Below are 12,159 nucleotides of genomic sequence, written 5' to 3'. Positions count from 1 at the left end.
CTTTTGAAAACAGTTCATACAATCATTGCAGGAATATCTTCTAAAACAGTTTATACAATCATTGCATGAATATCTTCTAAAACAGTTTATACAATCAGTGCATGAATATCTTCAAAAACAGTTTATACAATCATTGCATGAATATCTTCAAAAACAGTTTATACAATCATTGCATGAATATGTTCTAAAACGGTTTATACAATCATTGCTTGAATATCGTCTGAAACAGTTTGTACAATCATTGCATGAATATCTTCAAAAACAGTTTATACAATCATTGCATGAATATCTTTTGAAAACAGTTTATACAATCATTGCAGGAATATCTTCTAAAACAGTTTATACAATCATTGCATGAATATCTTCAAAAACAGTTTATACAATCATTGCATGAATATGTTCTAAAACGGTTTATACAATCATTGCTTGAATATCTTTTGAAAACAGTTTATACAATCATTGCAGGAATATCTTCTAAAACAGTTGATACAATAATTGCATGAATATCTTCTAAAACAGTTTATACAATCACTGCATGAATATCTTCAAAAACAGTTTATACAATCATTGCATGAATATCTTCGAAAACAGTTTATACAATCACTGCAAGAATATCTTCAAAAACAGTTTATACAATCATTGCATGGATATCTTCAAAAACAGTTTATACAATCATTGCATGAATATGTTCTAAAACGGTTTATACAATCATTGCATGAATATATTCAAAAACAGTTTATACAATCACTGCATGAATATCTTCAAAAACAGTTCATACAATCATTGCATGAATATCTTCAAAAACAGTTTATACAATCATTGCATGAATATGTTCTAAAACGGTTTATACAATCATTGCTTGAATATCGTCTGAAACAGTTTGTATAATCACTGCATGAATATCTTCAAAAACAGTTTATACAATCATTGCAGGAATATCTTCTAAAACAGTTGATACAATCATTGCATGAATATCTTCTAAAACAGTTGATACAATCACTGCATGAATATCTTGAAAAACAGTTTATACAATCATTGCATGAATATCTTCTAAAACAGTTTATACAATCACTGCATGAATATCTTCAAAAACAGTTTATACAATCATTGCATGAATATCTTCAAAAACAGTTCATACAATCATTGCATAAATATGTTCTAAAACGGTTTATACAATCATTGCATGAATATCTTCAAAAACAGTTTGTACAATCACTGCATGAATATCTTCAAAAACAGTTTATACAATCATTGCATGAATATGTTCCAAAACGGTTTATACAGTCATTGCTTGAATATCGTCTGAAACAGTTTGTACAATCACTGCATGAATATCTTCAAAAACAGTTTATACAATCATTGCATGAATATCTTCTAAAACAGTTTGTACAATCATTGCTTCAATATCTTTAAAAACAATTTATACAATCATTGCAGGAATATCTTCAAAAACTGTTTAAACAATCATTGCATGAATATCTTTTGAAAACAGTTTGTACAATCATTGCATGAATATGTTCTAAAACGGTTTATACAATCATTGCTTGAATATCGTCTGAAACAGTTTGTACAATCATTGCATGAATATCTTCAAAAACAGTTTATACAATCATTGCAGGAATATCTTTTGAAAACAGTTTATACAATCATTGCTTGAATATCGTCTGAAACAGTTTGTACAATCATTGCATGAATATCTTCAAAAACAGTTTGTACAATCATTGCAGGAATATCTTCAAAAACAGTTTATACAATCATTGCATGAATATCTTCTAAAACAGTTTATACAATCATTGCATGAATATGTTCTAAAACCGTTTATACAATCATTGCATGAATATCGTCTGAAACAGTTTGTACAATCATTGCTTGAATATCTTCAAAAACAGTTTATACAATCATTGCATGAATATGTTCTAAAACAGTTTATACAATCATTGCATGAATATCTTCAAAAACAGTTTATACAATCATTGCATGAATATGTTCTAAAACGGTTTATACAATCATTGCTTGAATATCGTCTGAAACAGTTTGTACAATCACTGCATGAATATCTTCAAAAACAGTTTATACAATCATTGCATGAATATCTTCTAAAACAGTTTGTACAATCATTGCTTCAATATCTTCTAAAACAGTTTGTACAATCATTGCTTCAATATCTTCAAAAACAGTTTATACAATCATTGCAAGAATATCTTCAAAAACAGTTTATACAATCACTGCATGAATATCTATTGAAAACAGTTAATACAATCATTGCAGGAATATCTTTTGAAAACAGTTTATACAATCATTGCAGGAATATCTTCTAAAACAGTTTATACAATCACTGCATGAATATCTTTTGAAAACAGTTTATACAATCATTGCAGGAATATCTTTTGAAAACAGTTCATACAATCATTGCAGGAATATCTTCTAAAACAGTTTATGCAATCATTGCAGGAATATCTTCTAAAACAGTTTATACAATCATTGCAGGAATATCTTCTAAAACAGTTTATACAATCATTGCATGAATATCTTCAAAAACAGTTGATACAATCATTGCATGAATATCTTCAAAAACAGTTTATACAATCACTGCATGAATATCTTCAAAAACGGTTCATACAATCATTGCTTCAATATCTTCTGAAACAGTTTATACAATCACTGCATGAATATCTTCAAAAACTGTTCATACAATCATTGCATGAATATCTTCGAAAACAGTTTGTACAATCATTGCATGAATATCTTCAAAAACAGTTTATACAATCATTGCATGAATATAGTATGAAACAGTTTGTACATTCATTGCATGAATATCTTCAAAAACAGTTTATACAATCATTGCATGAATATCTTCAAAAACAGTTTATACAATCATTGCATGAATATGTTCTAAAACGGTTTATACAATCATTGCTTGAATATCTTCTGAAACAGTTTGTACAATCATTGCTTGAATATCTTCAAAAACAGTTTATACAATCATTGCATGAATATGTTCTAAAACGGTTTATACAATCATTGCTTGAATATCTTCTGAAACAGTTTGTACAATCATTGCATGAATATCTTCTAAAACGGTTTATACAATCACTGCATGAATATCTTCAAAAACAGTTTATACAATCATTGCTTGAATATCTTCAAAAACAGTTTATAAAAATCATTGCATGAATATCTTCTAAAACACTTTGTACAATCATTGCTTCAATATCTTCAAAAACAGTCTATACAATCATTGCACAAATATCTTCAAAAACTGTTCAAACAATCATTGCTTGAATATCTTTTGAAAACAGTTTATACAATCATTGCAGGAATATCTTCTAAAACAGTTTATACAATCATTGGATGAATATCTTCTAAAACAGTTTATACAATCAGTGCATGAATATCTTCAAAAACAGTTTATACAATCATTGCATGAATATCTTCAAAAACAGTTTAAACAATCATTGCATGAATATCTTTTGAAAACAGTTTATACAATCATTGCAGGAATATCTTATAAAACAGTTTATACAATCATTGCATGAATATCTTCAAAAACAGTTTATACAATCATTGCATGAATATCTTCAAAAACAGTTTATACAATCATTGCATGAATATGTTCTAAAACGGTTTATACAGTCATTGCATGAATATCTTCAAAAACAGTTTATACAATCACTGCATGAATATCTTCAAAAACAGTTTATACAATCATTGGATGAATATCTTCAAAAACAGTTTATACAATCATTGCATGAATATGTTCTAAAACGGTTTATACAATCATTGCTTGAATATCTTCAAAAACAGTTTATACAATCATTGCATGAATATGTTCTAAAATGGCTTATACAATCATTGCATGAATATGTTCTAAAACGGTTTATACAATCATTGCTTGAATATCTTCTGAAACAGTTTGTACAATCATTGCTTGAATATCTTCAAAAACAGTTTATACAATCATTGCTTCAATATCTTCAAAAACAGTTTATACAATCATTGCATGAATATGTTCTAAAACGGTTTATACAATCATTGCTTGAATATCTTCTGAAACAGTTTGTACAATCATTGCATGAGTATCTTCTAAAACGGTTTATACAATCACTGCATGAATATCTTCAAAAACAGTTTATACAATCATTGCTTGAATATCTTCAAAAACAGTTTATACAATCACTGCATGAATATCTTCTAAAACAGTTTGTACAATCATTGCTTCAATATCTTCAAAAACAGTCTATACAATCATTGCAGGAATATCTTCAGAAACTGTTTAAACAATCATTGCTTGAATATCTTTTGAAAACAGTTTATACAATCATTGCAGGAATATCTTTTGAAAACAGTTTATACAATCATTGCAGGAATATCTTCTAAAACAGTTTATACAATCATTGCATGAATATCTTCTAAAACAGTTTATACAATCAGTGCATGAATATCTTCAAAAACAGTTTATACAATCATTGCATGAATATCTTCAAAAACAGTTTATACAATCATTGCATGAATATGTTCTAAAACGGTTTATACAATCATTGCTTGAATATCGTCTGAAACAGTTTGTACAATCATTGCATGAATATCTTCAAAAACAGTTTATACAATCATTGCATGAATATCTTTTGAAAACAGTTAATACTGCATGAATGCAGTGAATGCAGTTAATACTGCATGAATCACTGCATGAATATCTTATACAATCATTGCATGAATATCTTCAAAAACAGTTTATACAATCATTGCATGAATATCTTCAAAAACAGTTTATACAATCATTGCATGAATATGTTCTAAAACGGTTTATACAATCATTGCTTGAATATCGTCTGAAACAGTTTGTACAATCATTGCATGAATATCTTCAAAAACAGTTTATACAATCATTGCAGGAATATCTTTTGAAAACAGTTTATACAATCATTGCAGGAATATCTTCTAAAACAGTTGATACAATAATTGCATGAATATCTTCTAAAACAGTTTATACAATCACTGCATGAATATCTTCAAAAACAGTTTATACAATCATTGCATGAATATCTTCTAAAACAGTTTATATAATCACTGCAAGAATATCTTCAAAAACAGTTTATACAATCATTGCATGGATATCTTCAAAAACAGTTTATACAATCATTGCATGAATATGTGCTAAAACGGTTTATACAATCATTGCATGAATATATTCAAAAACAGTTTATACAATCACTGCATGAATATCTTCAAAAACAGTTTATACAATCATTGCATGAATATGTTCTAAAACGGTTTATACAATCATTGCATGAATATCTTCAAAAACAGTTTATACAATCATTGCATGAATATGTTCTAAAACGGTTTATACAATCATTGCTTGAATATCGTCTGAAACAGTTTGTACAATCACTGCATGAATATCTTCAAAAACAGTTTATACAATCATTGCAGGAATATCTTCTAAAACAGTTGATACAATCATTGCATGAATATCTTCAAAAACAGTTTATACAATCATTGCATGAATATGTTCTAAAACGGTTTATACAATCATTGCTTGAATATCTTCTGAAACAGTTTGTACAATCATTGCTTGAATATCTTCAAAAACAGTTTATACAATCATTGCTTCAATATCTTCAAAAACAGTTTATACAATCATTGCATGAATATGTTCTAAAACGGTTTATACAATCATTGCTTGAATATCTTCTGAAACAGTTTGTACAATCATTGCATGAATATCTTCTAAAACGGTTTATACAATCACTGCATGAATATCTTCAAAAACAGTTTATACAATCATTGCATGAATATCTTCTAAAACACTTTGTACAATCATTGCTTCAATATCTTCAAAAACAGTCTATACAATCATTGCACAAATATCTTCAAAAACTGTTTAAACAATCATTGCTTGAATATCTTTTGAAAACAGTTTATACAATCATTGCAGGAATATCTTCTAAAACAGTTTATACAATCATTGGATGAATATCTTCTAAAACAGTTTATACAATCAGTGCATGAATATCTTCAAAAACAGTTTATACAATCATTGCATGAATATCTTCAAAAACAGTTTATACAATCATTGCATGAATATCTTTTGAAAACAGTTTATACAATCATTGCAGGAATATCTTATAAAACAGTTTATACAATCATTGCATGAATATCTTCAAAAACAGTTTATACAATCATTGCATGAATATCTTCAAAAACAGTTTATACAATCATTGCATTAATATGTTCTAAAACGGTTTATACAATCATTGCATGAATATCTTCAAAAACAGTTTATACAATCACTGCATGAATATCTTCAAAAACAGTTTATACAATCATTGCATGAATATCTTCAAAAACAGTTTATACAATCATTGCATGAATATGTTCTAAAACGGTTTATACAATCATTGCTTGAATATCTTCAAAAACAGTTTATACAATCATTGCATGAATATGTTCTAAAACGGCTTATACAATCATTGCATGAATATGTTCTAAAACGGTTTATACAATCATTGCTTGAATATCTTCTGAAACAGTTTGTACAATCATTGCTTGAATATCTTCAAAAACAGTTTATACAATCATTGCTTCAATATCTTCAAAAACAGTTTATACAATCATTGCATGAATATGTTCTAAAACGGTTTATACAATCATTGCTTGAATATCTTCTGAAACAGTTTGTACAATCATTGCATGAGTATCTTCTAAAACGGTTTGTACAATCACTGCATGAATATCTTCAAAAACAGTTTATACAATCATTGCTTGAATATCTTCAAAAACAGTTTATACAATCACTGCATGAATATCTTCTAAAACAGTTTGTACAATCATTGCTTCAATATCTTCAAAAACAGTCTATACAATCATTGCAGGAATATCTTCAGAAACTGTTTAAACAATCATTGCTTGAATATCTTTTGAAAACAGTTTATACAATCATTGCAGGAATATCTTTTGAAAACAGTTTATACAATCATTGCAGGAATATCTTCTAAAACAGTTTATACAATCATTGCATGAATATCTTCTAAAACAGTTTATACAATCAGTGCATGAATATCTTCAAAAACAGTTTATACAATCATTGCATGAATATCTTCAAAAACAGTTTATACAATCATTGCATGAATATGTTCTAAAACGGTTTATACAATCATTGCTTGAATATCGTCTGAAACAGTTTGTACAATCATTGCATGAATATCTTCAAAAACAGTTTATACAATCATTGCATGAATATCTTTTGAAAACAGTTTATACAATCATTGCAGGAATATCTTCTAAAACAGTTTATACAATCATTGCATGAATATCTTCAAAAACAGTTTATACAATCATTGCATGAATATGTTCTAAAACGGTTTATACAATCATTGCTTGAATATCGTCTGAAACAGTTTGTACAATCATTGCATGAATATCTTCAAAAACAGTTTATGCAATCATTGCAGGAATATCTTTTGAAACAGTTGATACAATAATTGCATGAATATCTTCTAAAACAGTTTATACAATCACTGCATGAATATCTTCAAAAACAGTTTATACAATCATTGCATGAATATCTTCTAAAACAGTTTATATAATCACTGCAAGAATATCTTCAAAAACAGTTTATACAATCATTGCATGGATATCTTCAAAAACAGTTTATACAATCATTGCATGAATATGTTCTAAAACGGTTTATACAATCATTGCATGAATATATTCAAAAACAGTTTATACAATCACTGCATGAATATCTTCAAAAACAGTTTATACAATCATTGCATGAATATGTTCTAAAACGGTTTATACAATCATTGCATGAATATCTTCAAAAACAGTTTATACAATCATTGCATGAATATGTTCTAAAACGGTTTATACAATCATTGCTTGAATATCGTCTGAAACAGTTTGTACAATCACTGCATGAATATCTTCAAAAACAGTTTATACAATAATTGCAGGAATATCTTCTAAAACAGTTGATACAATCACTGCATGAATATCTTGAAAAACAGTTTATACAATCATTGCATGAATATCTTCTAAAACAGTTTATACAATCACTGCATGAATATCTTCAAAAACAGTTTATACAATCATTGCATGAATATCTTCAAAAACAGTTCATACAATCATTGCATAAATATGTTCTAAAACGGTTTATACAATCATTGCATGAATATCTTCAAAAACAGTTTGTGCAATCACTGCATGAATATCTTCAAAAACAGTTTATACAATCATTGCATGAATATCTTCAAAAACAGTTTATACAATCATTGCATGAATATAGTATGAAACAGTTTATACAATCATTGCATGAATATCTTCTAAAACAGTTTATACAATCATTGCATGAATATCTTCTAAAACAGTTAAAACAATCATTGCATGAATATAATATGAAACAGTTTATACAATTATTGCATGAATAACTTCTAAAACAGTTTATACAATCATTGCATGAATATAGTATGAAACAGTTTATACAATCATTGCATGAATATCGTCTGAAACAGTTTATACAATCATTGCATGAATATAGTATGAAACAGTTTGTACATTCATTGCATGAATATCTTCAAAAACAGTTGATACAATCATTGCATGAACTAGGGCATGCCCGTACTATATATATATCTAAAATTATATCCCCCCCCTCTATTTACATGAAATGGTTTGGTCCATTCGCAAAGCCAAAGCGAACGGCTTGCGAGTACGGTGACAATCCCCCCCCTCTATTTACATGAAATGGTTTGGTCCATTCGCAAAGCCAAAGCGAACGGCTTGCGAGTACGGTAGAACCCCCCCCTCTATTTACATGAAAAGGTTTGGTCCATTCGCAAAGCCAAAGCGAACGGCGAACGGCTAAATCGCCATAGCTCGGTAACTACTTCTCCGATTAATATGAAACCTTGAAAAGGCACATCCTCAGGTCCCCAGCAATATAAACTTTCAAGTATATCGGACCCGTGGTTGTCGAGAAACAGCGGTCACAGACAAACAAACACACAGACACACAGACACACACACACACAGAGATTACTGGAATTATAGATAGATATAGTATGAAACAGTTTGTACATTCATTGCATGAATATCTTCAAAAACAGTTTATACAATCATTGCATGAATATGTTCTAAAACGGTTTATACAATCATTGCTTGAATATCTTCTGAAACAGTTTGTACAATCATTGCTTGAATATCTTCAAAAACGGTTTATACAATCATTGCATGAATATCTTCAACAACAGTTTGTACAATCATTGCATGAATATCTTTTGAAAACAGTTGATACAATCACTGCATGAATATCTTTTGAAAACAGTTCATACAATCATTGCAGGAATATCTTCTAAAACAGTTTATACAATCATTGCATGAATATGTTCTAAAACAGTTCATACAATCACTGCATGAATATCTTCAAAAACAGTTTATACAATCATTGCATGAATATCTTCAAAAACAGTTTATACAATCATTGCATGAATATCTTCTAAAACAGTTTATACAATCACTGCAAGAATATCTTCAAAAACAGTTTATACAATCATTGCATGGATATCTTCAAAAACAGTTTATACAATCATTGCATGAATATGTTCTAAAACGGTTTATACAATCATTGCATGAATATATTCAAAAACAGTTTATACAATCACTGCATGAATATCTTCAAAAACAGTTCATACAATCATTGCATGAATATCTTCAAAAACAGTTTATACAATCATTGCATGAATATGTTCTAAAACGGTTTATACAATCATTGCTTGAATATCGTCTGAAACAGTTTGTACAATCACTGCATGAATATCTTCAAAAACAGTTTATACAATCATTGCAGGAATATCTTCTAAAACAGTTGATACAATAATTGCATGAATATCTTCTAAAACAGTTGATACAATCACTGCATGAATATCTTGAAAAACAGTTTATACAATCATTGCATGAATATCTTCTAAAACAGTTTATACAATCACTGCATGAATATCTTCAAAAACAGTTTATACAATCATTGCATGAATATCTTCAAAAACAGTTTATACAATCATTGCATGAATATCTTCTAAAACAGTTTATACAATCATTGCATGAATATCTTCTAAAACAGTTTATACAATCATTGCATGAATATCTTCAAAAACAATTCATACAATCATTGCATAAATATGTTCTAAAACGGTTTATACAATCATTGCATGAATATCTTCAAAAACAGTTTGTACAATCACTGCATGAATATCCTCAAAAACAGTTGATACAATCACTGCATGAATATCTTTTGAAAACAGTTCATACAATCATTGCAGGAATATCTTCTAAAACAGTTTATACAATTATTGCAGGAATATCTTCTAAAACAGTTTATACAATCATTGCAGGAATATCTTTTGAAAACAGTTCATACAATCATTGCAGGAATATCTTCTAAAACAGTTTATACAATCATTGCAGGAATATCTTCTAAAACAGTTTATACAATCATTGCAGGAATATCTTCTAAAACAGTTTATACAATCATTGCATGAATATCTTCAAAAACAGTTGATACAATCATTGCATGAATATCTTCAAAAACAGTTTATACAATCACTGCATGAATATCTTCAAAAACGGTTCATACAATCATTGCTTCAATATCTTCTGAAACAGTTTATACATTCACTGCATGAATATCTTCAAAAACTGTTCATACAATCATTGCATGAATATCTTCTAAAACAGTTTGTACAATCATTGCATGAATATCTTCAAAAACAGTTTATACAATCATTGCATGAATATCTTCAAAAACAGTTTATACAATCACTGCATGAATACCTTCAAAAACAGTTTATACAATCATTGCTTCAATATCTTCTAAAACAGTTTATACAATCACTGCATGAATATCTTCAAAAACAGTTTATATAATCACTGCATGAATATCTTCAAAAACAGTTTATACTGTTGCGGATATGGGATTTGCATCCACCCATATCCGCTTGTAAATATTCCCCTATTTCCTCAATACTTCCCAACTATCCCCAATCCCCCATTCCCTAGTCCCATTTTCTGTAAACAACACTCTGTAGACCCGACCTCCCCCTATTTCCCCCATTAAATGTCGCATCCAGGTCCACCGCATCTCACGTAGACAACTATAGGACATCTTGCTAGTTATTCTTAGTCTATGTCAGTTAAGGATTCGTTTCCATTAATTCTGACCCTTCGTTGCACCAGAATGTGATTGTATGGCACCGTTCGGAAGTTTAGGACCTCCCAATACCTCCCCGCAGCTCTTCCTCACGGTTCAGCAACAACAACAACAACAACAACAACAGCAACGGCGGCGGCGTGCACAGGGAGTGCGCGTCCTCACTCCGGCTTGGTTGGTAGGGGGTGTTGGGAGGGCACGAGGCCTTCCCAACGAGCCGCCATCGAACATGTGCTCGACGGGGTTACCAAATAGGGGCTCCCTGTCAGCTCCTCGTCAAGGGCGGAGCCCGGTAACCCCCGCACCCAATGGAAGCGGCGAACCGGCCCCAGGGGGGCGGAGCCAACCAGCCAAGGGCGTGTCACTCCCCGCTGAGCATGCGCAGGAAGAGGGAGGTGACGTCAGATGCGCGCTGAGCTTGGAGCAAGCAAGACGTACCCTCCGAGCGCTGTGAGGCCTCCCCGCATCTTCTGGACTGGACCGTGCTTTATCCTGTCCCCGAGCCAAGGTGCACCTTGTGCTATCGACTACCTGTCCCTTCCTGCCATCAATCCCTGTGTAAGTCAGCCTTGTTCCGTTTGTCTGTGATCTGTCTGGGATAAGATAAGACGGTAATTAAGTGCCCATCTCTTCTGTGTCTTTTACCTCACTCTGCCGTGTAATCTACCCCCTTTTCTCCACCACTGTAATTATACCCTCCTCCGGAGGTCTTGAGAACTGTACCCCTGGCGTCGTTTCATCTATCCCAGTCGTTGTGTCCTTTCCATCATTGATTTAGCATAGCGCGATTTGGTCAACGTCTGGGTGGAATCGGGGTCTAGTCGGGGAATAACTGTTCGGTCGCGGTCATACCAACCGCTCGGTCAAAATAACATCTAAACCGCGTCCGTAACAATTGGTGTCGAGGAGTGAGATTCGAGGCCCGAACCAAATTTTTTAAAAACATCTAGAAA

Source organism: Myxine glutinosa, chromosome 3, assembly GCF_964187855.1.
Source record: "Myxine glutinosa chromosome 3, kmMyxGlut1.1, whole genome shotgun sequence".
Classification (NCBI taxonomy): domain Eukaryota; kingdom Metazoa; phylum Chordata; class Myxini; order Myxiniformes; family Myxinidae; genus Myxine; species Myxine glutinosa.
The sequence above is the reverse complement of the archived record's forward strand: the minus strand, read 5'-3'. Positions refer to the sequence as shown.